Raw genomic sequence first — 24,661 nt, forward strand, 5'->3', positions numbered from 1 at the left:
CCGTGATGTTACCAACAGATTGTTGTTCAAGTGCATTAATTATTATTGCTAATTTCACTTTCAGCCCACGAGTTTTACATTCTTTCTTACGCTTTCGCTTTTATCTCAGCCGCATTTCATTTCCATCATTTTTTTCAATCGACTATGCTTTTTTGACCGTAGAAGTTGCAGCTGCTTCCTGAAGTGCGAGTTGTCAGGAGGAAGAGAAGCGGTTGTTTAGAATTGGCTGTGGCAAATGGTAGGAGGGAGCGAAAGAAATCGTCCGATTGAATTAGAGATAAAGTGCTTTTAAATCAGTCGTCCGTTAGATTTCCTGAGTAGCACTCCGCCCCCATACATTCCATTTAGTCCTTTCATCCCTTGGAAAGGCACAAATCCTGAATTCAGTCTGCCGGACAGACTACCGTCTGTCTGGTCGATTGCCCACCTCCCTATGGCGAACGGCTCCTCCCATTTACACATATAAGCCAAGCACGTTGCTGACAGGGGCCGCGTGGAGCATTTTCTTAGTCCGGTGCCGTAGTAAGTCAGTGAACATCTGTCATCGCCATCACGCGTAGCCCAAGGTAAGTTCGACTGCTATCAAACACTGTTGTTCAAATTGCTAAGTATGCGGCCGTCAGCTATTAAAAGCACGTCGGTCCTATTCAAAAGTTGTCCCTGTGACTCTCCTTTTGGTTACTTTTAGCTGTTGTAGCTGTCAAATGCGAAAAGGTGGGTGAACCAAGGGCAGCAGGTACAGTCATTTACAGTTATGTCTTCTGCTTGTCGTGGAAGAATTCACACTCAGGAAATCAAGGGGAAATAAACTTTATGGTACCACATTCTTATGAAAATACCTCTTTCATAAGGACCATCAGTACAGTTGAGATTACAGTCTTCAAGGACACTAACGTCTTGACAGGGTGTAGAGATAAAACTGAAATTAACAGTTGGATAACTTTTGACAAATGTTTTTAGAAGGGCAAAATAACAAAAGAGGAAGATTGAATATACTCTGCTTTAGGAAGCAAGTTATTAACAGAAAGGCAGAGATTGATAACCACATGATAACTTATCAAAATTGCATTTTGAAGTAGGCTTCTGCTTTGATTTGTAAATTCCCTTGCATAATGGTATTTTGCAGACCCATTTGGATACATCAATCCAGAAGAGTTGTCTTCTTACTGGCTGTTAGGTTTGGCTTTATTTAATTGTCATGCTTACCTGACACAGGGTCTGGCCAAAAGACGACACAAACTGGATTTTTAGTACTTCTGTGAAAAGCCAGTGTCCAGTCAGTGCTGTGTGTTGCACTCTTCAATTAACTTTATGGCATTCCTAAAGCCACCCTTCCCTACCCCCCTCCCTTTCGTCATGCATGCTTCAACAAAAGCCCTTTATGAAGGTGCAGAATTTGAAACTTTGGTGTGGTCTCCCTTATGCTGCATTTCTTTGGGGGGAAATCAATTTCCCTAGGAATTTTGCAGCTAAGTCATAACATCTGCAATGTGTGAACTCATTCTTTCATTCTCATGTGAAATTAGAGATCACAGAAACAAGGTGGAAAAGCTGGAATGTAGATTGAGTTTAAAGGCTTCAAGGTACTTGCCAACCCTTCAAGGATTATTTCAAACAGTCTCCAGGAATTGAAGATTAATTTCAGGAATATTTGTCCTAGCAACCCTGAAGAAATTTCCTTCAGTTCTTAGAAGGAAATTCTCTTGTTTCATTTATATTGCTGAAGTAGATATAAAAACTGAGATATGAAAAGTAGCTCGACTTGTTATATTCAAATATCATCCAGTTGGGTAACAATCTACCCTTGCAAAACCATGTTCTGAGAAGGTGAGTATGGTGACAATCAGAACATAAGAGGTGGGGCAATAAAAGATAGAGGGTTATGTCACTTTCAATCCAGTCTGGCAATGCTGGGATTTCTTTACCTATTTGGATCTCCCTATGGCCAAATATAAATTTTGCTTTTGGTCCTTGCTGACATGTATTGTATACAAAAACAAGTTACTTCAGAACTATTGGCAATCTGAATTGGAACCAATAAGTGACGAATAATCAGGCAGTACAGATGGAGAGTCAAACTGTTAACATTTCAGACCAATGAACATTCATTGGACATATTAACGATGTTTCTTTCTTCACTGAAGATATTATGAATGTTCCTCACTAACCTAATATCACTGGTTAGATGCTGCTGCATATACTTGGCCTGATTAGTGCTTTTCAACATGGCTACTGTCAGTATTATTCAAATGCAAGTGCGCACTAATGTGAGGCTGACCTTGTCCCAATCAGCGTAGTGATCTTCATTTGGAGGGTTGTGTTACATGAAATAAGCCCACTATTGATTTCACTGAGATCTAAGGAATATTATATTAACATTTCTGTGGGGACACCTGAAATCAAAGCCTTTGTCCTGTGTAAGTACAGTTTTTTTTAAACAAAACGCAAAGCATTACATTTATTGTTTGGACAGCATAAATTTTTGCTTTGGAAGTGTGACAGCCCTTGAGTAACAGTGTCATTTACATTTGTTTATAAACTGATGTGGATTAGTACCCAAGATGGAGTCAGCTCCTTCTTGGGTACTAGCCTACAAAATAACCAGGACATCTTCAAGGAACGGTGTCTCATAAAGGCAGTGTCCATTATTAAGGACCCCCAGCACCCAGGGCATGCTGTTTTCTCACTGTTACCATCAGGTAGGAGGTACAGAAGCCTGAAGGCACACACTCAGCAATTCAGGAATGGCTTCTTCCCCTCTGCCATCCGGTTTCTAAATGGACATTGAACCCTTGGACTTTACTTCGCTTTTTAAATATGTATTTTCTGTTTTTTTGCACTATTTTTAATCTATTCAATATTTATTTACTATTATTGTATTTTGCTTTTTTTCTTCTATATTGCACTGAACTGCTGCTGCTAAGTTAACAAATTTCACGACACCTGTCGGTGATAATAGACCCGATTCTGATTCCAAGTTAAAGGTGACACCCTGTGCTGGTCCGATTTATTTCACACTTTCTTCTCGTAGTCAATGTGATCTAAGAACTGTTTACAAATACTAATCAATCCTGTTCACACTCAAAATGAGTAAATGATTTTTTTTTAAAATGAGTCATGGTGGTATAACACTAGCACACATTTGCTGCAGTAAATGGTGATAGTGAGTATGCTAAAGTCTTGTTCTTGCTCTCAATGTAAAAGGCAGCTTGGTTGCTGGCCACTGGAGGGATGGACGGAGCTGGTTGGCTGCCCCATTCTAGCGGTTAAAAAGCCACGATTTCCAGGCTGTGGCCCCGTTTAAGTTTGCCAGGTAAATTGTGGTGCAGTCAGCTAGACTGAGCACCGAGAATGGAGCCAAGTCTGTGGTGGATGAGGTCGCGACTCGCATTCCTTTGAAGCCTATTGAAATGGCAGAGCATTAAATTCTGGAGATCCCTCTCTCACTCCATGAATCATGTAGTCTCTGAGCATGAATACATAGGAAGGCAAGCAGGATCCAATTTAATGAATTGGAGCATAATTTCTGTATAAAGAGTTGGCCTGGTTCCTTGAGTGGGCAGACACTTTGCACTCCCTCTGGTAAGCCCCTGTTCAAATACAGCTAGCTCCAATGTCACTGTTAATGGAGTGGCAAAGCCAACAATGTCATATCGAGGTTATTATCACCCTATTAATGCCAAATGGGAAAATTAAAATGGACTCCACAAAGATGCTGCAAATGTGATAAATAGTGCAAAGTGTTTGTGTTTAAACAAAGATGTAATTAACAGTGTATTGCTTTCAGAAATATAGATAAAGGCTCAGTAATACATATTATTTGTTTTCTTCTATATTATGTATTGCATTGAACTGCTGCTGCTAATTTAACAAATTTCACGACACATGCTGGTGATAATAAATCTGATTCTGTGATTATAATGGTGATTTAAGTGATCAGAGAACCAGATTAAAGAAGTAATGAAATGCAACAATTATGATATTCTGATTTACTCCACCTCTCTCACCTGCTTTTTGTTTTGTACGTGTGTGTTTCTAAAGAATAGTGCCAAATAAATTTACAATTTCTTAACATGTGTAAGAATAGTTATGAGAAAGTTTTGCTAATGCCAGGAAGGTTACAAATTTTATAATCTGGAACCAAATTGATCATAGCTAAGCCAAAACTAATTTTTAACTTTGAAAATATTCTAACTCGGGGGTCCACAGATCCCTTGCTTAATTGTGTTGGTCCATAGCATAAAAAGATTGGGGACCCCTATTGTAATTTAAGCTGATTTGAATACAGTCATTAAGTCTATCCTGATGCAGCATTCTGATCCAAAATGTCGACAATTCCTTTCATCCCACAGATGCTGGTTGACCCGTTGAGTTCCTTACTAAACGTTTGAGGTCTAGTGAAAACCAAACATCAAAATCCAAGTTGATTCTGAGAAGGCAGCAATATCTTTTTGTATATTTTTAAAATCTTCATATTGAGGAGCAATGCTTTGACAAAATCCTTGTGGTTCGAAATGTCTCTCAAGACATTTGTTTCTGCCTTGGAGGGCTTGTGTGCTGAATTGATGAGTTTTAACTATAATTTACTTGACATTGCAGGATCTTGCATCTTTTAAGTGTCATTTTAAGTATTTTAAATCTTTAAAGGCTGTCATTTAGCCATAGTAAAAAGAAGTGCATAATAGTCATGTTGTCATTCTTGCTGATAGTCCACGGATGGAATAGAATATTCTTTTAAGTTTTCATTACTGTGTGCTTAGTTTTGGGAGTAGGTAGTGGGACCAAGATATCCAGCAGAGTGGCCTGATGCGGGAGGTACCTATTTGATCCCTGGTGGGTCCTTGAAAACAATGCTCCACGCATCTGTATTCCTGCCTACCACTTGCACATTGGCCTCATTGTTTCAACTCTGATGCAGGCATTTCGAATATTTGAACTTTAGATTTATTCACACATGCATTCAAATGCTCATCTCAAGGCTTGAGAAAACACTGGCCCACTATTGCTCCTTTAGTAGTCCCATCTTGTTTCAGTAGTTTCCTGCTCTCACTGTTCCATTGGCTCCTTCAATTGGAATTTTTTTTTCCCTACTGAGACTGTTGCGGAGGAATGCCGAGTGTTTTTATTTTCGTCCGTTTACATCACTTGCAGAAAAGGAACTTTGCCCTTGGATTCACGAACTCGTCACTGGATCCAACTACCCAATTCCCAATTGTCAGCACAATGCTACAATACACTAATTGTCTACTCAGGTTGAGTTTTATCAAGACCTCTTGGCTTCAAACTCCTTTATAACTCTAGTTCAAAAATGAAAAGAAAAGGTGTTAAAGTGAACTCTGATGTACAGGCAGCATCTAATTGTATCCTAGTAAGGCAGTTGTCAATGGAAATCACATTGAAAGTCCTCTGCTGCTTGGTAAGATAGCTCGTACATAAGAAGACTGTTGTAGTTCTTGGGAGGTGGATCATCTCAGGCTCTAGGCATAAGTTCAGGAGTTCCCCAATGGACTGTCTTGGCCCCAACCATCTTCATCAATGATTTCATCATCAGCAACAATTGTCTTCACCTAACACCTGCCAGCTTCTGGCACTGTTTTCACCCTTCCCTCTCAGTCACCTGGATCTGCTTATTGCTTGCTAGTTCTTGCCACTTCCCTCACCCTCATCTCTTTATACTAGCCATCACCCCTCTACTCCAAGTCCAGATGAAGGGTCTGAACCGGAAATGTTTAATGTCTGTTTCCTCAGTCTGTAGCCTACACTGCATTGCTGATTCAGGTGCTCATACACATAGTTCAGGGTTTTGACTCTATCTGCTTTGCGAATTCCAGATTTCAACCACCTTTTTGGGTGAAAGGATTCTTCCTCAAATCCCCTCTGTACTTCCAGCAGTTTGTTCTTTGCTCCTGATTCCAGCATTTGCAGTCTCTTGTGTCTACTTGGATTAAAAATGCTGTATTCAGCAACACGAGGAAATCTGCAGATGCTGGAAATCGAAAGCACCACACGCACCGAGTCAGGCAGCATCTATGGAAAAGAGTAAATGGTCGACATTTTGGGCCGAGACCCTTCATCAGGATCTGTGTGCATTTAGCAATGAACAGAAAGTGCATTTATTTATTGAGGTACAGCACAGAATAGTTCTATCTAGCTGCACAGAGCCCTCCTTCCCCCCCCCCCCCCCCAACGATTTCATCCTAGCCTAATCACAGGGCAATTCACAATGACCAAGTAACTACCAACAGCTACATCTTTGGACTGTGGGAGGAAACTGGAGCACCCAGAGGAAACTCACAGGGAGAATGTATAAACTCCTTTACAGGCGGTGGTAGGAATTAAACCTGAGTCGTCTGTACTGTAAAGTGTGGTGCTAACACTATGCTACTCTCCTGCCCCAACCTATTAGTGGCCATTTTATTAGGTATGGGAGGTACCTTACCAAAAAAAAGGTGTCCACTGAGGATCTATTTCAGTGAACTAGTCTCGAAGTGATATTTCAAGGTGTGACATCTTAAATCAAGAGATAAACTAAGCTGATAAAAATGTCAATGTGGACTGATAAACAGTAAGAAATTTTCATGCCGCATAACCACCAGGAGCGGGCTAACTCCAACAAGGCAGAGGACTGATCATTTATCCTTGACATTTGAAAGCAATACCATTATTGTGGGTCAGTTAGGGGTCGGTGTTGGGACCGTTGCTTTTTGCGATGCATGTCAGTGATTTGGACTATGGGATTAATGGATTTGTGGCTAAATTTGCCGATACAAAGATAGGTGGAGGAGCAGGTAGTTTTGAGGAAACGGAGAGCCTGCAGAGAGACTTGGATAGTTTAGGGGAATGGGCAAAGATGTGGCAAATGAAACACAATGTTGGAAAGTGTATGGTCATGCAATTTGGTGGAAGAAATAAATGGGCAGACTGTTATCTAGTTGGGGAGAGAATTCAAAATGCAGAGATGCAAAGGGGCCCGGGAGTTCTTGTGCAGGATGCCCTAAAGGTTAGCCTCCAGGTTGAGTCGGTGGTAAAGAAGGCAAATGGAATTTTGGCATTCATTTCCAGAGGTATAGGATATAAGAGCAGGGATGTGATGTTGAAGCTCTATAAGGCACTCGTAAGACCACACTTGGAGTATTGTGTGCAGTTTTGGGCTCCTTAATAGAAAGGATATACTGACATTGGAGAGGGTTCAGAGAAGATTCATGAGAATGATTCCAGGAATGAAAGGGTTACCTTATGAGGAACATCTGGCAGCTCTTGGGCTGTATTGCTTGGAGCTCAGGAGAATGAGGGGGGATCTCATAGAAACATTCTGAATGTTCAAAGGCCTGAACAGATTAGATATGGGCCAAGTTATTTCCCATGGTAGGGGAGTCCAGGACAAGAGGGCATGACTTCAGGATTGAAAGACGTTCATTCAGAACAGGGATGTGGAGAAATTTCTTTAGTCAGAGGGTGATAAGTCTGTGGAGTTTGTTGCCACGAACGGCCGTGGAGGCCAAGTCACTGGGTGTATTTAAGGCAGAGATAGGTTCTTGATTAACCAAGGCTTCAAAAGGTATGGGGAGAAGGCAGGGGAGTGGGGATAACTGTAAGTATTGGATCAACCCATGATTGAATGGCAGAGCAGACCTGATGGGCCAAATGGCCTACTTCTGCTCCTATATCTTATGGTCATCAGGGTTAGAAGCTTCTCACTGAATTAGTCACATGAAGATTTGGACTATTAAAATCTGTAGAGACATGGAATCTGGTGGTGAGTGGCCATTTCCCAACTCTCCAAGTCTTCCAACCATCTCAAAAGTACAGGAGCATAAAATACTCTCCACTTGCCTGGATGAATGCAGCTTCAACAAGGTTCAGCAAGGTCAAAACTAAGCTCACTTTAATGGCAACCTATCCATCACAAACATGCATTCCCTTCACAGTGACTAAGCTCACTTTAATGGCAACCTATCCATCACAAACATGCATTCCCTTCACAGTGACTGAAGTGCATGCCATCCACAAAAGGCAATGCAGTTATTCACTCTGGCTATTCCAACAGCACAACGCAAACCTACAGCCTTGATTGTCAAGAAGGACAAAGACTTCAAATACGTAGGAACATTACCATTTGTAGGTTCCCCTATAACTTATGGGTTGCCCTGATTTGAAAATATCACCAATTTTTAAAAATCTAAATGCTAAAAATACAGTAAATTTATTATCATAGTACCCTACCCAACAACATTGGAAACAAGAAAGCAGCTGTTGAAGAATGCCATTTAGCACTACTTTCTCAAGAGCACTTGGGAATGGACAGTAAATGTTAGCTTTGCATCTGAACCCTGAGCACTGGAGTACTTAGGACTTGACTGTTGTTCCTGTGTACCACTGTATACTATGGCGAAATACCCAAGCTTCACATCAGATGTTTGAAAATTGTGTTAGGCACATCAAGAATAAACATTCAGAGTTTTAAAAACATCTCTTGGGGCTGTTGGCAGTTTTATAAGTTCTCTTGCAACTGAGAACATATACTAGAATTAATGATGCATGTGGAAATAGATACCACTTCAAAGATCTGCTTTCCATCATAAAATTAGTAAGAATATTCTCTGATAGTTTTACAATATTTAATGATTTGCACCTTGGGTTAATCATCTGGCATTTTTTTTATTGAAAAGGGAGAAACAAGCTGCTTGTTTAAAAGGAAAATTAATCATGATAGTGTGGAAATTACATTAAATCTTAAATGCTACTAAAATGGACTTATGTTTTTAATTCACTTAAAATATGTAACGAGTATAAGTGTTTAATACAGCTCATCTGGAGTAGCTACAATGATTTCATCAAATAAAACAGGAAATATTTATTTAGTATTTATTTATTTCAAAGTGCATATGTCACCATTTACTGCCCTGAGATTTATTTTCTTGTAGGAATACCATAATAGAATCACTGAAAGACTGCCCCAATACAGGGAACAAACAACCAATGTGTAAAAGACAGCAAGTTGTAAATACAAAAGGTGGGGGGGGGGGGGGAATGAGAAGCAGCAATACATATTGAGAATTTGAGATGAAGAGTCCTTGAAAGTGAGTCCAAAGTTTATGGGAACATTTTGGTGATAGGGCAAGTGAAGTTGACGGAAGTTATCCACTCAAGGTTCAAGAGCCTATTGATTGAGCGTTAATAATTGCTTCTGAACCTGGTGGTGTGAGTCCTAGGGACTGGCAACAGCAAGAAGAGAGCATGACCTGGCTGGCAGGGCCCGCGATGATGGATGCTGTTTTCCTGTGACAGTATTCCATGTAGATATGATCAATGGAGGGGAGGGCTTAACCAGTGATGAGCTTGGCCATATCCACTACTTTTCAAGGGCATTGGTGTTTCCCTACCAGACTGTGATAATCAATGAACAGGCTCTCTACTACACATCTGTCAAACTTTGTCAAAAATTAGTCGTTATGAGGAAATGTGTAGCAAATCTCAGTAAATAATTTTAATATAAGTATTGGTGTAGCAATAGTAGACCAATTATTTACAAAGATAGACGCAGATATTGAATGTAATCCAATGATGGCAGGAGATAAGATATTTTTATCGGTAATATTTTAAGTTTTAAAACACATATAAATAACCAGGGTGTGGCAACAAAACTCAAATATCTAAAATCTGATTTTTGCCGAATTTGATGTGCTGTAACCTATTGGGAAAATTGTACAACCTTACTTTTTTTAAAACCTTGTTACCTTATTCAGCAGTGCTGTCAGGAATCTCTGGATTTAATGTCTTCATGTCAAAAGGGTTTAACTTGGAGATATTCAGTATGGAATATGAATACTATCTTTCTGCCAGAATTTACTAAAGCTGGTGTATTAAGTGTTTAAGTTGGCATTTCCAAAGATAGGTCAAACTGGTTTAAATTCTTTCTAAAATCGGACAATAAAACTGTGGTGGATTGGAAATAAATTGGAACACTGTCGCTCCTGCTAACTGTTCATATTAAGAATTGTCATTAAGTCCCAAATCTTAATTATACAGTATATGGCACTTTAGACGTCTGCATGTTCCCTAAATTATTTCAAATTGGATCACTTTGCTGGTGTGTGTATGTGTGTACACTGTGTTGCAGCATGTGGGTAAGCCTGTGCACTTGCCAAGGTTTGGAAAGGGCAGAAAAAGAAAGAGATTAAAATAAATGAAGGGTGATGTTTACACTCTAAATTCACAGGTTTGCAAAGCTTCAGACAAATAACATGCAAAAACTAATTTTAAGTTCTAGAAGTCATAAAGAAGAAAGTTTGTTCTTAGTTTTGCTTACTGTAGATTGTTATCTCATTTTACATAATAAAAGTTGCTATTTGTTTCTCTGCCAATAGCAGTTACATATCTTTAGGTTGTAATGACTTTGTTCTGCCATGGTTCAAATATGCAGCTACTCCCAAATAATTTTAGTCTATAAACTTGATCTCTTTCATGTGTTTTGTAGTAAATGTTAAAGCCCTGCAATCTCCTTGAAGTATACAGTATTCTTTATGTAATACACATGCAGGCCAGGCAACATCTGTAGGAAGAGGTGCAGTCGACGTTTCAGGCCGAGACCCTTCGTCAGGACTAACTGAAGGAAGAGTGAGTAAGGGATTTGAAAGTTGGAGGGGGAGGGGGAGATCCAAAATGATAGGAGAAGACAGGAGGGGGAGGTTCTTTATGTAATACCTTGGTTTTAAGAGTTAATCAGCCCCCTGTTCTTATCAATTGTAATTGCATCTCTTAAAAGCATGGGTAATCAATGCTAATGGGTAGCCCTTATCTGGGGCAGGTAGGAGGGAGGGAGGATGAAGTGACAAACATGGAGGTAGTAGCAGAATTGAGCTGCACCTGACAACGTGGTCAATCTGACCAGCTGGATGCAGGCAGACCTCAACAATGCTAACATCAAAGCCTCAAGCAGTAGGGAGCAAATGTCTGTCTGTTAGTTTTCAGTAGGGTAATTCTGGTTGAGGGAAGGAAGAAGGATGCTCAGAGCTGGAGGTGAGGTGTGTGTGTGGGGGGGAGAGGGGGCTACAGTTTCCATTTGGTAAATAAGCCCTCCCAGGGAAAAGTTTGTCTTGCCTTACGAAGGAACTGATCAAATAGTAAAAATTATCAGAACCTTGCTGGGCCTCTTCTGGCTCTGGTTTCCAGCAGGTCTGGCAGGTTCCTTCGCTCTAGTTTCTGGTTAATATTGCAGAGCCTAATCGAGAAGGCCCTCCCTTGCCATCTGCATGTTAAAATTGGAGTTGGGTGGGATGGGGAGGAGGTCATATTAATTACTTAGTGTTTCCATAACTGGACTGTGCAGACTTCCTGCCTGATTTGGAAAAATGCAGAGTACAAAATTAAATACTATAAACGGGATAATATTGGAATATGTGGATAATTAACGAAAGCAGTTTACAGTGTAACTCAAACCAATTCAATTGCTTATCTCATGTTTACTTGCATTTCCCTTCAGTTTTAGAAAGCTACTTTCTATTGAGTAACAGATTAGCTTCTTACAAGATTGGCCCTATAAAATGGTGAACCCATTCATAATCTGGCAGCACGTGCAACAAGGAAAAGCTGTAAAAGTCTTGCAGAACGTTTTTGGCCAGAATGATTTAAAAAAAATGATCACATTGATTTTCATGATTTAGCAGCAAGAAATTAAAAAAAAAAATCAGAATAACTTCGTGATTGTAATTTCTTGGCAATAAAATGGATGTAAAGGTTTAATGATAGCTACTACCCTGGGTTCTTGCTACTACCAGGCCATGCCCTCTTCTCCCTACTATTATCAGGCAGGAGGCTACAGAAGCCTTGGGTCCCATAGCACCAGGATCAGGAGCACTTATTGGCCATGAACCATCAGACTCCTGAATCAGTGTGGATAGCTTCAAATACTCAGAACTGATTCCATGACCTATAGACCCTCTTTCATGGACTTTTTACAACGCGTGTTCTCACTATTATTTTGTAGTGGCAGTTTGCCTTTTGAACATTGGTTGTTTGTCAGTCTTTTCTGCTAATGTGTTGTTTTTTTTTCCGGTAAATCCTTGCAAGAAAATGAATCTCAAGATAGTATAAGGTAACGTGGGTTCTTCAATAACAAATTTATTTTGAGCTTTGACATTCCAAGCTCAATAGCTCAAACATTTAAAAAGCCTTTGTGCTGTGAGTGGGAAATTAGTTTTAAATAGTTATTTTGAATCAGAAGCAGGTTTAATATCAGTGTCATATGCTGTGAAATTTGTTTACTTTATGGCAGCAGTACAATATAGGTAAACCAATTACAGTAAGTATATCTTAAATAGTTAAATTAAAAATGCAAAACAAATAATATGAAAAAAGTAAGGTAGTGTTCATGGGTTCAATGTCCATTTAGGAATCAGCTGGCAGAAGGGAAGAATCTGTTCCTGAATCGCTGTGTGTGTGCCTTCAGGCTTCTGTACCTCCTACTTGATGGCAACAATGAGAAAAGGGCATGTCGTGAGTGATGGCGGTCCTTTATAATGGATGTCACCTTTCTTGGGCACCGCTCATTGAAGACATCTTGGGTATTACAGAGGCTAGTACCCAAGATGGAGATGACTAATTTTACAACTATCTGTAGCTTCTTTTGATCCTGTGTAGTAGCCCTCCCCCATACCAGGCAGTGTTGCAGCCTGTCAGAATGCTCTCCACAGTATATCTGTAGAAGTTTGAGTGTTTTAGGTGACAACCAAATCTCCTCAAATTCCTTCTGAAATATTACTGCTGTCTTGCCTTCATTATAGCTGCTTCGATATGTCGGGACCAGGTTAGAAAAGATCTTCACAGCTGTAGTTATATTCTGCCTTTCAAAGCGGTCATAGGTGGCATTCAGCTCATCTGGTAGTGGAGCATCACTGCCATTCATGCTATTGGGTTTCACTTTGTAGGAAGTAATGTCCTGCAAATCCTACCAGAGTTGACATGTGTCCAATGTCACCTCTGACCTCACCTGGAATTGTTTCTTTGCTCTTGAAATGGCCCTCCACAGTCATACCTGGTTTTCATGTACAGACCTGGGTCCCCAGACTTAATTGCCACAGATCTAGCCCAAAGCAGATACTGAACCTCCTGGTTCATCCACAGCTTTTGGTTTGTGAATGTACAGCAGGCTATTGTAGGCACACATTCATCCACACAGGCTTTAATGACATCAGTAACAGCTGAGGCATGCTCATCCAGATATGAAGATGAATCCCTGAATATGGTCCAGTCCACTGACTCAAAGCAGTCCTGTAAGCCCTCCTGTGCTTCCCTTGTCCAAACCTTCTTGGTCCTCACTACTGGTGCTGCAGTCTTCAGTCTTTGCCTGTAATCGGGGAGAAGGTAAGGCCAGGTGATCAGACTTTCCAACGCATGGGCGACTTTCCGAAATTTGAGATATGGCATTGCTAGTAAAAAAAAGCAAATTGGTGCCCGAGTAAAAGGTGGTACTGAGTTTCCTTCCTGGACTACTGAATGTCAAAGCTGTTTGGATTTTTCCAGTGTTTCAGAGATAATGTAATCTGGATTATTTATGCAGTTTTATTGTTTAGAGGTTGTCCCAGGTTTTACAGTAAGAATAGAGGTGAGGTAGTTTGCAATTGCCTTTTGAGTAAATCAGACAGCAGCTTCTAGTAATGTGCATATGCAGTTACAGGTAGAAATTGAAGCTGATTTTTAAATTGACCCACTAATCTAGAAACTTATTATAGCAGCATCTCTCCAAGTGACTTGGCATTCAAAAACATGGAACAGCAATACATTGATTTACCTGACTGATACCCACTTGTTGTTGTTTTTTCTCTCTGTGCCTTGTGGTGCATCAGGCAGCGGTCTTGCCGTTTCTTTAGAATTTATCTTTTTTTTTTACAAGGCCGAGTTGCTAGCTCGACGCTCAACCCAGCACAGCTGGAAAGCGTGTAAAAGGAGCCAGCCGGATTCGAACCCTGGACCACTCGCCTCAAAGCCCGGTGCGGACACCACGACACCACCTGATACTCACTAAATATACCAACAAAATCAAGATTGCCCTTTCAGGTAATTGAATGTTTAAGATGGGTATTAATTTTTTGTTTTCAGCACAAGTTAATTTACTATTGTACAGTATATTCTTTCCACATTTTAGATGCAGTGGAGTTTAAAACTAAGAGAGTAGATATCCAAGTTTGCTTTGAACACTGACACCAGAATGATGTACAATGCTGAGCAAATAATAAAGTGTTACCCTCAGGATGTGCAGATTTTTTTTTAAGTATTCCAAAGCTGGTAGTTGGTTGAATTGATTTAATGACCAGCAGAGAAGTGCTGTAGCCAAACATTGGGTGTATATTGTGGTGTCTAAAGAACTTAGTCAGGAGTTTGAGGTGCTGATGTGGAGAGGGTTAGAGTGGGTAGAGCAAAGATGAGGTAAAGTGAAGTTTGCTTCTGGGTATGAGGGAAGTTGTGGTGAGGGTATACCAGCATGTTAGAGATTGAAGAGACCAGGTGCAGAAACTGACTTGGAAATATCTGGTTAAAGACTATGGGGCTGCATGATATTTATTATTTTAGCGATACAACATGGTAACGGGCCCTTCAGGCCTGTTGAGCCCGCACCGTTGTAATTCAGTCTGGGTCACTGGTGCTGTAATAGGGTTACACAGACTGCTACACTACTCTGCCACTCCATAGAGATGAGATGTTGTGATCAGTGAAAATTTACAAGTAAATGTTGAGTCTATTGCTGCCCTGTAAGCAGTTCTATAAGCACGCCTACTCACATTTCCTTGCCTTGTCTTTGAATTGTATAAGAGCTGGAACATCCTTAGCAAGGCCAGCAATGACTGCCACTTGAGAAAGTTATCAACACACATCAAAGTTGCTGGTGAACGCAGCAGGCCAGGCAGCATCTCTAGGAAGAGGTACAGTCGACGTTTCGGGCTGAGACCCTTTGTCAGGACTAACTGAAAGAAGAGCCAGTAAGAGATTTGAGAGGGGGAGGGGGAGGGGGAGATCCGAAATGATAGGAGAATACAGGAGGGGGAGGGATGGAGCCAAGAGTTGGACAGGTGATTGGCAAAAGGGATATGAGAGGATCATGGGACAGGAGGCCTAGGGAGAAGGAAAAGGGGGAGGGGGGGAAAACCCAGAGGATGGGTAAGGGGTATAGTCAGAGGGACAGAGGGAGAAAAAGGAGAGAGAGAGAAAGAATGTGTGTATATAAATAAATAACGGATGGGGTACGACGGGGAGGTGGGGCATTAGCGGAAGTTAGAGAAGTCAATGTTCATGCCATCAGGTTGGAGGCTACCCAGACGGAATATAAGATGTTGTTCCTCCAACCTGAGTGTGGCTTCATCTTGACAGTAGAGGAGGCCGTGGATAGACATGTCAGAATGGGAATGAGATGTGGAATTAAAATGTGTGGCCACTGGATTTTTCCAAGGCCTGTTAATTTCAGTCAAAGTAGGTTTTTTTAAAAAAAATCAGAAACAGTTCCAACAGCTGAGCAGCCTACAATCTGTTCTGAAGCTGCACAAAGAAAATCTAATCCTCCCCCACTCCTCCCCAACAGTTCCAATAGAAGCATACAGACTCCTTAAAAAATCAGTAGTAACCAGCCCACCTGCTGAAGGAGGATTAATTAGTTCCATCCCTCTTGGCCTACCTCCATGAGAAACAGAAGTCGACAGGTTCCTGGTGGGGATTTTAATACTTCACTTCTATCTTACCCGAATGCTTTCAACTTTGGAAGCTTAAAATGTCTCCAAGTTAGGAAAAGGATTTTTCAAGCTAGTTAATAAGGAAGCACAGGCCAAGAAATAATTGGCTGTCCCTTGTTTTCAGGTGCCATGTGATCCAGTTTTGATTTCTATTGAGGTACCCCATAGTGAAATACAGCCAGCTGCAAAGTTGGAGAGTTCCACCCATTTTGCCATGGGTTGTTATGTGGTTTCTGTTCCATTGTGAAGTCTAAATAGAACATTGTGGTTGTGATGCTCTGCTGATATTGGGGAGGATTAGGTTTTCTTTCTGCAGCTTCAGAACAGATTACAGGCTGCTCAAACAGCTCCACGATCCTGAGGGCATTAAAGGTAACAGTGGGCACTTCATAGCAATATGAAGGATCCTACCCACCCTACTGGTGGACTGTTTTGTCCCACTCGCATCAGGGAGGTGGCTACACAGCATCCACACCAGGACCACCAGACTCGCAGTTACTCCCCCCCAAGCCGTCGGCTGATCAACACCTCCATCCATTAACCCACTAACTACTCTACCACCACCACTACTACTCTATCATTTCCTGTCAGTTCCCTTGCATACAGCTACTCCTGTACCTAGTGTCACTTTATGTACACACAATCAGCATATGTGTATAAGCCAATCTTGTGTATTTTATATTTATTGTGCTCTTTAGGCTTATGGTGTTTTTTATGCTGCACAGATCTGGAATAACAATCACTTTGCCTTCTTTACACTTGCATATGAAAGAATAACAAACAACCTTGAATTTTAAATTAGCTGCTCCTTTTGGGAACAGAAGCTTTTGGCAGAATTCTAATATTGAGAAGTTAATCATTGATACAGCTGCCCATTCAGTAGGCCAGAAGCCTGTGGGCAGAAGAGAAAGGCAGCCTGGCTGAAAAGAATCTTTTATCAGTGGGCCTTCAGCAGACCTGAACCTCTCAACAGTATTGTCATGTCGTAATCACTTGTACTTCACAAAAACATAGCATTTGCTGAGGAAACTTTTTTCTCAGCACCGTAGCATAGCGGTTAGATTAGATTATGAGGACACACAGTCCTCTTTTATTGTCATTTAGTAATGTATGCATTAAAAAATGATACAATATTCCTCTGGTGTGATATCACAGAAACACAGGACAGACCAAGACTGAAAGAATGACAAAAACCACATAATTATAACTTGTATAGTTACAACAGTGCAAACAATACCGTAAATTGACGAAGAACAGGCCATGAGCACAGTTTAAAAAAAAGTTCAAAGTCTCTCGAAGGTCCCACATCTCATGCAGACGGGAGAAGGAAGGAAACTCTCCCTGCCATACCCGACCACAGTCCGACTCTGAGTCGTCCGAAAACTTCAAGCTCTGACCAGCCCTCCGACACCAAGCACCATCTCTGCCGAATGTTTCAATCTCAGCCCCAGTCGCCAGCAGCAGGCAAAGCTGAGGATTTTGGGGCCTTCCCTCTGGAGATTCTTGATCGCACAGTAGCAGTGGCAGCGAACTGGGCATTTCAGAAGTTACTCCAGAGTAACGCTATTGGAGTAAGAGATGTGCAGAGGATGTTTCCTATGGTGAGGGCATCCAGAACTGGAGGGCACAGCCTCAAAATTAGGCGCGACCTTTTGAAACACAGATGAGGAAGAAATTTTTTAGCCAGAGTAGTGAATCTGTGGAATGCTGTGCCACAGACTACGGTGGAGGCCAAGTCCGTGCATTTACTTAAGGCGGAAGTTTATCGTAAACTTATTGGTCAGGGCATCAAAAGATAGGGTGAGAAGGCAGGTGTATGGGGTTGAGTGGGATCTGGGATCAGCCATGATGGAATGGCGGAGCAGACTCGATGGGCTGAATGGCCTAATTCTGCTCATGTGTCTAATGTTCTTATTACAGTGCCACCGATCCAGGTTTAATTCTGCCGCTGTCTGTAAGGAGTTTGTACTCCCTCCTCGTGACTGTGCGGGTTTCCTCCAGGTGCTCTGGTTTCTTCCCACATTCCAAAGATGTACAGTTTGGTCGGGTACTTGGTCACATGGGTGTAATTGGGCACTTGGGCTGGCAGGGCCTGTTACCATGCTGGATTTCTAAACAAGTTTCTAAAATAAAATTATAATTCATAACAAGTTTTACACTGTGGAAGTAAACACCTTCCCTGTTGGTGAAAGGCTCTGGATTTGAGCCTCGCTGAGATACGGGGACCGGTAATGTCTGCCTGCTGTCGTGGAATCCAGCATTGCTGACAAATGCCATTGGCCGAGGTGCCGGCTGCTCCCTGTTGAAGTCAAAGTAGCTGAAGTAATTTCTTCAGAAGTACAGAGTGGATGACCTCTGCTGCACTGAGCAACTAACTTGGGAGACACAACAGAGATTTGCCACAGGCATTTAAAAGGTTGTGTGGCAAGATTTTAGATAGCAGCCTAGACAGGGGAATATGAATACATGTGGAAGCGATTTCCCTCTTCATCTTTGGACTGTCAAAAAGCCAGTAGATACAAAGTGGGGTAAGATCCTGCCAGTAGCAATGCAGATACTGTAATCTACATTACCTTTAATTTACATTACAATTTAAATCTAAATTAAATTGGATTTTAGACATTTGTGTGACACTGTTTTGCATTGTGTATTAGCATTAAATTCAGCAATGTTTTAACTCAATAAAAATGGATGCGATCTAATTTCAAGGGAAGTTATTAGCTTTGTTCATATAGTACCTAAATTCCCTAGGGATTGCCACTTTGTTTTGGCACTTTAACTGCAGGTTCTGATATAAAACCCAACAAATCATCTGTGTGTAAGTGTAATAAATGCAAAGTGATATTTTTCGTGGCTTTGCAAAACCCTGGCCAGTATTTTTAAAACAAATGTCAAAACAATCACTTCAAAACTTAATGTCTTTTACTGGTTTGGCTGCAACCTTAATTCCTTTGTGGGAATTATTCAATCGGCACAATAGTGATGTGATAATTAATGCGTTAAATGCAGAACAGAAGTAAAACTGTACTTTGTGATTCCAATAAGCAATTTAAACCCACTGATTTTATTTTTGCTGGATTAACTGACAAAAAAAAACTCAACAGGAGCAGACTGGTTAATGCCATGGCTTCTTGATGAGGATAGACCTGTCACTGAGGATCCTTTCATACCTATAGACACGAGTCAGGAATATGATGGAATGCATCTACTCCTATTTTTGCAGCTGCAATAACAGTCAGAAACAGCAAAAGCACCGAGGGGGGGAAAGTGTTCCGCACAATCAGCATCTCATCCACTAATCTAACATCCGTCTCTCTCTCTGTGCTATATCCACTGGATGCACTACAGCAACTTGGCAACGTTTCTCCCACGTGTTTTGGAGTGTGTCCTTGACAGTTCACTCTTCCATTGGAAAGCCAGCTTTGTGCTGACCGGCAAGGCTCAGCACAGCATGGGGCTTCTCGAAGTGTACTTGTCAGGACCTGCCCCTGGCGCCTTCTGGCTGGGAGAAGATTGCCAGGTGGACAGAGAAAGCAATGAGTGGATGTGCTCAAAGGTTGTTTGAAGAAGTGCAGCATTGCCAGTGATTCCCGGGGAAGTTTCTGACTTGCGATATTAAGTACTTCCAACGGCATGTATCAGACACACAGAAGGAGTTTGCCACTTCACAAGCTGTTTGTTATAATTTACAGGCGCAGCAGGGTAACATAGTGGTTAATGTAATGCTATCACAGTGCCCATGATCTGTGTTCAACCCCGCCACTGTCTGTAAGGCATGTATATGCTCTCTCTCTGACTGCGTAGGTTTCCTCAGGGAGATTCGCTTTCCTCCCACATTTCGAAGATGTGCGGTTAGTAGTTTAATTGCTCACCTGTGCGTAATTGGGTGGGCTCGTTGTGCTGGAAAAGTCTTTTACCGTGCTGTATCCCCAAATAAAAGTACCTACTTTCTCACCCTAATGAGGACAAAATGTAAACTGCAGACAACTCCACTCGGTCTCCTCCTGCTTCTCAGTGGAGTTGTCCGCAGTTTCCATTTTCCCTCATTAGCCACCATAGAACCCTCAACTGGAATGAAAGCAAATGATTCTTAATCCCCGGGCACTGATTAAGAAGAAGATGCCTTCAGCCAGGTACAATCTAACTCCAGGCTTATTGGCTGTAACAACTGTGATGGAATATTTGTGAACTGTTTTGATATTCAGAAATGTAAAGGAGAAACTAAGCAAAATTAATTTATAAGTTTGAAAAGGTAAGAAGAATTAAAGCACCAGGAAGAATATTAAGTATATTTAAATCAGCTGAATTATCTCGAAGTCAGCCATTGTCCCTCTTTAGAACAAACTGCTGAGGAAAATCAACAAATCAAGTAGTAACTGTGGGGATATAACTGGAAAAACAGCGTCACCAATTGAGTTCTTCCAGTAGTTTTCTTTGCTCCATATCGCTGCATCTGCAGAGTTGTCTCCCTTCTCCCTGCAGCTCTTTCTTCCCATTTGAGATGAGCGGTCCTGCAGGAATTGTGCTTTCCAGGTTTGGCTGACACTTTTTCATGCCAGAATGTCAAAGCACTGCAAATGTGTGTTTCCACGCTGGACTCTACAGGAGTGCGAGATAGGACTGCAGTTGTCCTGGAATCAGTGATTAGCCAAGCAGATGTTTGGGGGTTTTTCCTGTTGGCACAGGAACCCTACATTTCCATTCAGTTACATGGGTAAATGGTGGGTTCCAGCAGGATTGTGGGATTTCAATTGAAGATGCACTGCGCACACGCACAAAGTGCTGGAGGAACTCAGCAAGTCAGGCAACCTCTATGGAGAGAAATAAACAGACTATTTTTATTCCTCTCTATAGATGCTATTTAACCTACCAAGATCCTTCAGCACTATGTTCCTCAAGATTTCCAGGATCGGCAGAATCTTGCACAATGTATGTGTTCTACCTGCAACCTGAAGAATTTTTTCCATTGTTTTCTGCCCATCCGCTCATGCCAGTAAGATGGATTTCTCCCTTTCTCTGTAACTAACTTTGAAACAACTGACTGAGTGTGGTTACATGTTATTTGCATTGGAAGCTCTTTAGTACAGAAAGGGGATGTTAAAACAATGCATTGTGTGCCCATGCCAATTTTGTGCAGTCCCTCTATACAGCAGTACTTCTTCACAGAAGGCTTGGGAATTAAAGGTAGCTATGGTAATCAGGTTGGTTATAGATCAGCAGGGGATGTGGCTAGATTGAGAAAATGCTTGGATTTCCAGCATCTGCAGATTTTTTCTTGTTTGAGAAAATGGAGTTGGAGAGTCAGGTCTGGAACAGGGTGGGACTATGTACTGTATCATCAATGAATGGGACCTTGAGTCAAGGTATTAATGGATACAATACAAGAAAGGATGATGTGGACCAGTGGAAAAATAATCGATTTCAGATGGATTTCTTGGAGAAGTGAATGGGGTCGGGTGTGATTGAGAGACGCAGGCAGGTAGTCTGAGTGACGAGGTGGGAGCACGCAAGTCTAAAAAATTGTTGAAAACTGTATTCATCTGAGAGAAGATCAACACCTCAGACCTGAGTAGCCATAAGTACTGAAGAAATGGGGCTCAGCTGTGATTAATGCCTGCATGTTTGGGGGTGCTAGAATGCACGAATTGCAAGTTTAGGGTCCTAGAGTGCATGGATTGCTTTTTGTGGACACTCGGGAATATTTATTTCACAATCCACACCTGGCAAGACCCATGCACGCAAACACAGTATGTCATTCACATGGAAGACCTGGAACAAATGTGAGAGGTGGTGTGACCCATGTCCGAAATTGTGATTGGTTTTTGGCTTAAATTCCTTTGTGTAGCTTACAAAAATAATTTTCTACAAAAGCATTTCCCATCCCATTCTCTGCACATTAGCCAGAAGTTTGTTTCTCAATGCTGACCTTTTTTTAGAAATGAGCTGCTTTTCATTATTTAAACAAAACTTTAACACTAGATAAATGCTCAATAACATTGTTGTGTGCTAGGATAATTGTGATTTGCCAGGATTATTCAGGTGTTGAAGTTCAATACACACACTTTGTTCAATTAAGAATTCTTTTAGATTAAGTTGAATTAGTAAAGTCCTAATTAATGTGAAACTAATTTCACAAGGAATGTTTCACTTGCATTTAGCTAGTTTGTTAATTAAGATTTCTGCAGACCCAAAGTAAAAAGTAGATGTGCCTTGGGCTTTAAAGCAGGTGTGAGTCCAAGTGTTCCTTTTTGGAGTCATCTAATACACAGCACTAGAGTGGAGTGATAAAACAATTTTGTCCTGTTACTTGGAACACAAGGTGGGCAGGAATGTACTGGATTACTTCAATACCATGCAAACTATCTACTGAAACACTGACTGACTGACTGGGGGGAAAGTAAGGCTGCCCTAACATTGGGACCTCATTTAGGTGGGGTACCAGCACCTTTTCAACCTCATGGTCAGCTTGCCCACTTCAGCTGACAAATTTGACCCAAGTTCTTTTGTGGTGGTGGTGGTGCGGGGGGTGGTGAGGGTTGTGAGAGATGCCCTGATTGCAGCTCTTGGAAGTGCTGTGAAGCAGCAAAAAACACTCCTGCTACTACACAAACTTTTTTTAAATAAAAGTGTTGTCAATTCTTGGGCCACAGCTGCACCCAGAAAATGCTGAGCAAAGTAGGCTTGATACCAACTGGCAGCAACATTTCTTGGAGGAATTTGCTTTGGCTGTGTACTTTAAAGCATGTTTAAGCCTATTTATTGGGTTGAAAAGGCCTAACATTGTTTCATGCAAGGTACAGATGCTTCTGTGTTTTGACTATGGGTTTACTAGTCATCAAGTAATAATCCCAACTCAGCAAGATTACATATAATTCCTTTGACCTATTCACGAACAGCATGTTGCCAATCTAAAAGTATTTTGAAATTTCAGGTTGAGTTCAAACTTTTTTTAGGGATCCCACAATATCTTGATAGCCTTGGGAGTTAATTAATGTGTTGTAGCCTGATGCTTTTTTGAGTCTTTGGAAGAAATTTTTGCTTATGATTTGTTTTATTAAGTGTTACAGGAGCAAAAAAAGGAAAGAAAGAGCAGGTCAGGAGTTCTGATCTTCTCATACCAGACTTGAGATAACAGAAATTCCATTGATAAATTGGCCAATAAAATAACCAGATTCCACTGATGGCTTCGGTGGTGCCGTCACAAGAAGGAACCAGAAAAATACAGGGGCAACTGTACAGTTTACTGGAAAATTCACTGAATGGTTGCATGTATATGGGTAATTATTTAAAAATGCAATCATAGGAAAGGTAAACTACAAGGAAAAATAACAATTCTATAGCCCAATCCAACAGTCTGACTTGCATTGTATAATATGGACAGTGTGAATGTGCACCCACAACTATATATTATGGTAATTACACTGTAATTTCCTTTAGAATCAATAAAGTATCTATATAAACATTTGGGTATCATTTACAGAGGAGTAGAAAAATAACAGTGACCATTGTGAGCTGGATTGAAGTCCAGAGGACAAAAGAAACTAGATGCTGGAATGGGAACAGAGAACATAGTGCTGGAGGAAGGCAGTGAGTTGAGCATCATCTTCCAATTGTATAATGCTGGTCATCGGCTCTGAAACTAGAGAAATGAAAGTTGTATTGAGATTAGACATCTAAGGAGATGAAGGACCTGGGAAATATTTATATTGGAGAAAAGAAAGTCCAAAAGAAAACTTAAGATCATGGAAGGTGTATAAAATTGACACGACTAGAAATTCTGTATCAAGGCAATATGTATGCTGCTCAGCTGCTGGAAGGGAACTTTAGATATAACATCTCCACATTGAATATAGTGAATACCTCCATCAGATGTCCAGGAAGTAAGCACTAATGCAGTGCATAGATTTGATCCGGTGAAAAAGGCATCGAGATTGGAAGTTAGTGCTATCTCTTCCATTGTTATAGTGCTCCCTATATTCACTTCAAAGCACTTTACATGAGTGTGAACAATAACAAGCAAGAGGCAGATGATGCAATTGTATTAGTGTAATTCCACCTAAAGTCAAATTGCTGTAATGAGCAGAGGAACCTACTTAAGTAATATTTCACTCTCATGCTCTGGGTAACATTCTAAAATAAAACAACACCCTTTTTTCCATGAGTTTGTATATGTTAAACATATCTCTATACTTCTCACAACTAGCAAAGTAATTCTAAAGCATGTGACGTAGGAAACCTAGCAGACAATTTGCCCAAGGGATATTCTCAATCAATTTTTGTGATGTTGGTTTGAGGAAAAAACTTGTGGTTTTTGTGTTTTGTGGGTTAGCAATCCTTGCAAAATGTAGCTTTTTTTTTACTCTGTTTTCTGCACCCTAGCAAGTCGGCTATATTGAGGGTAAATGCAAAGCAGCATGCTCTGCTAATGCAAAGCATCTTCCCCATTGTGGAGAAAACATGGTATATTGCTTTCTGAGGAAATCAGTAATACTTGCTGTGATATTATTGCCCAGTAGTGTAAGACATATATATGCTGTGCAGAGTGATTTTTCATAAATTAAAAATAAAGACATGGTTAAAATTTTGATAGATATGCTTCAACCAACATAACTACAACAAATTAAATTATCATTACCCTCTTGCTGTTTGTGGGAGCTTTTGTGATAATGCACTGATTTATATAGATCAGTGACCACAATGGGAAAAATTCTCCATTAGCAGTAAAGAGCCCTACAACACTTCAACACATGAAATTAAATGAAAGTTTTTTAAAAAATCTGCTTTTCATGATCCAGGTACATTTTATCTTTTAATCAAACATCCAATAGTTCATGTGCTGTCATATCAGGTGTTCCCAATGCAATTTTAAATAAACATTTTTGTCTTCGAGACCGGCATAGCCTTCCTTTTCAATTAGTTGATTTATCAACAAGTTACCCCCC

General features: G+C 40.8%; 1 protein-coding gene across 6 annotated transcripts in view; it reads left to right on the top strand.

The window, feature by feature from the left end:
- The first annotated feature begins 384 nt into the window (after positions 1–384).
- The window catches only part of LOC140198916 (uncharacterized), a 135,927-nt gene continuing 111,650 nt past the window's right edge, over positions 385–24,661 (top strand). For 4 of the 6 annotated variants that reach the window (XM_072260157.1, XM_072260156.1, XM_072260160.1 and 1 more), the window contains exons 1-2: positions 385–566; positions 13,892–14,055. The gene's annotated coding sequence lies outside the window, so the exon portion shown is untranslated. Of the gene's footprint in view, positions 567–10,540; positions 10,618–13,891; positions 14,056–24,661 lie in introns of all 6 variants that reach the window. The other 2 variants (XM_072260161.1, XM_072260158.1) reach the window with 2 other exon arrangements.

The sequence above is a fragment of the Mobula birostris genome, chromosome 6 (genome assembly GCF_030028105.1).
Source record: "Mobula birostris isolate sMobBir1 chromosome 6, sMobBir1.hap1, whole genome shotgun sequence".
NCBI lineage: Eukaryota > Metazoa > Chordata > Chondrichthyes > Myliobatiformes > Myliobatidae > Mobula > Mobula birostris.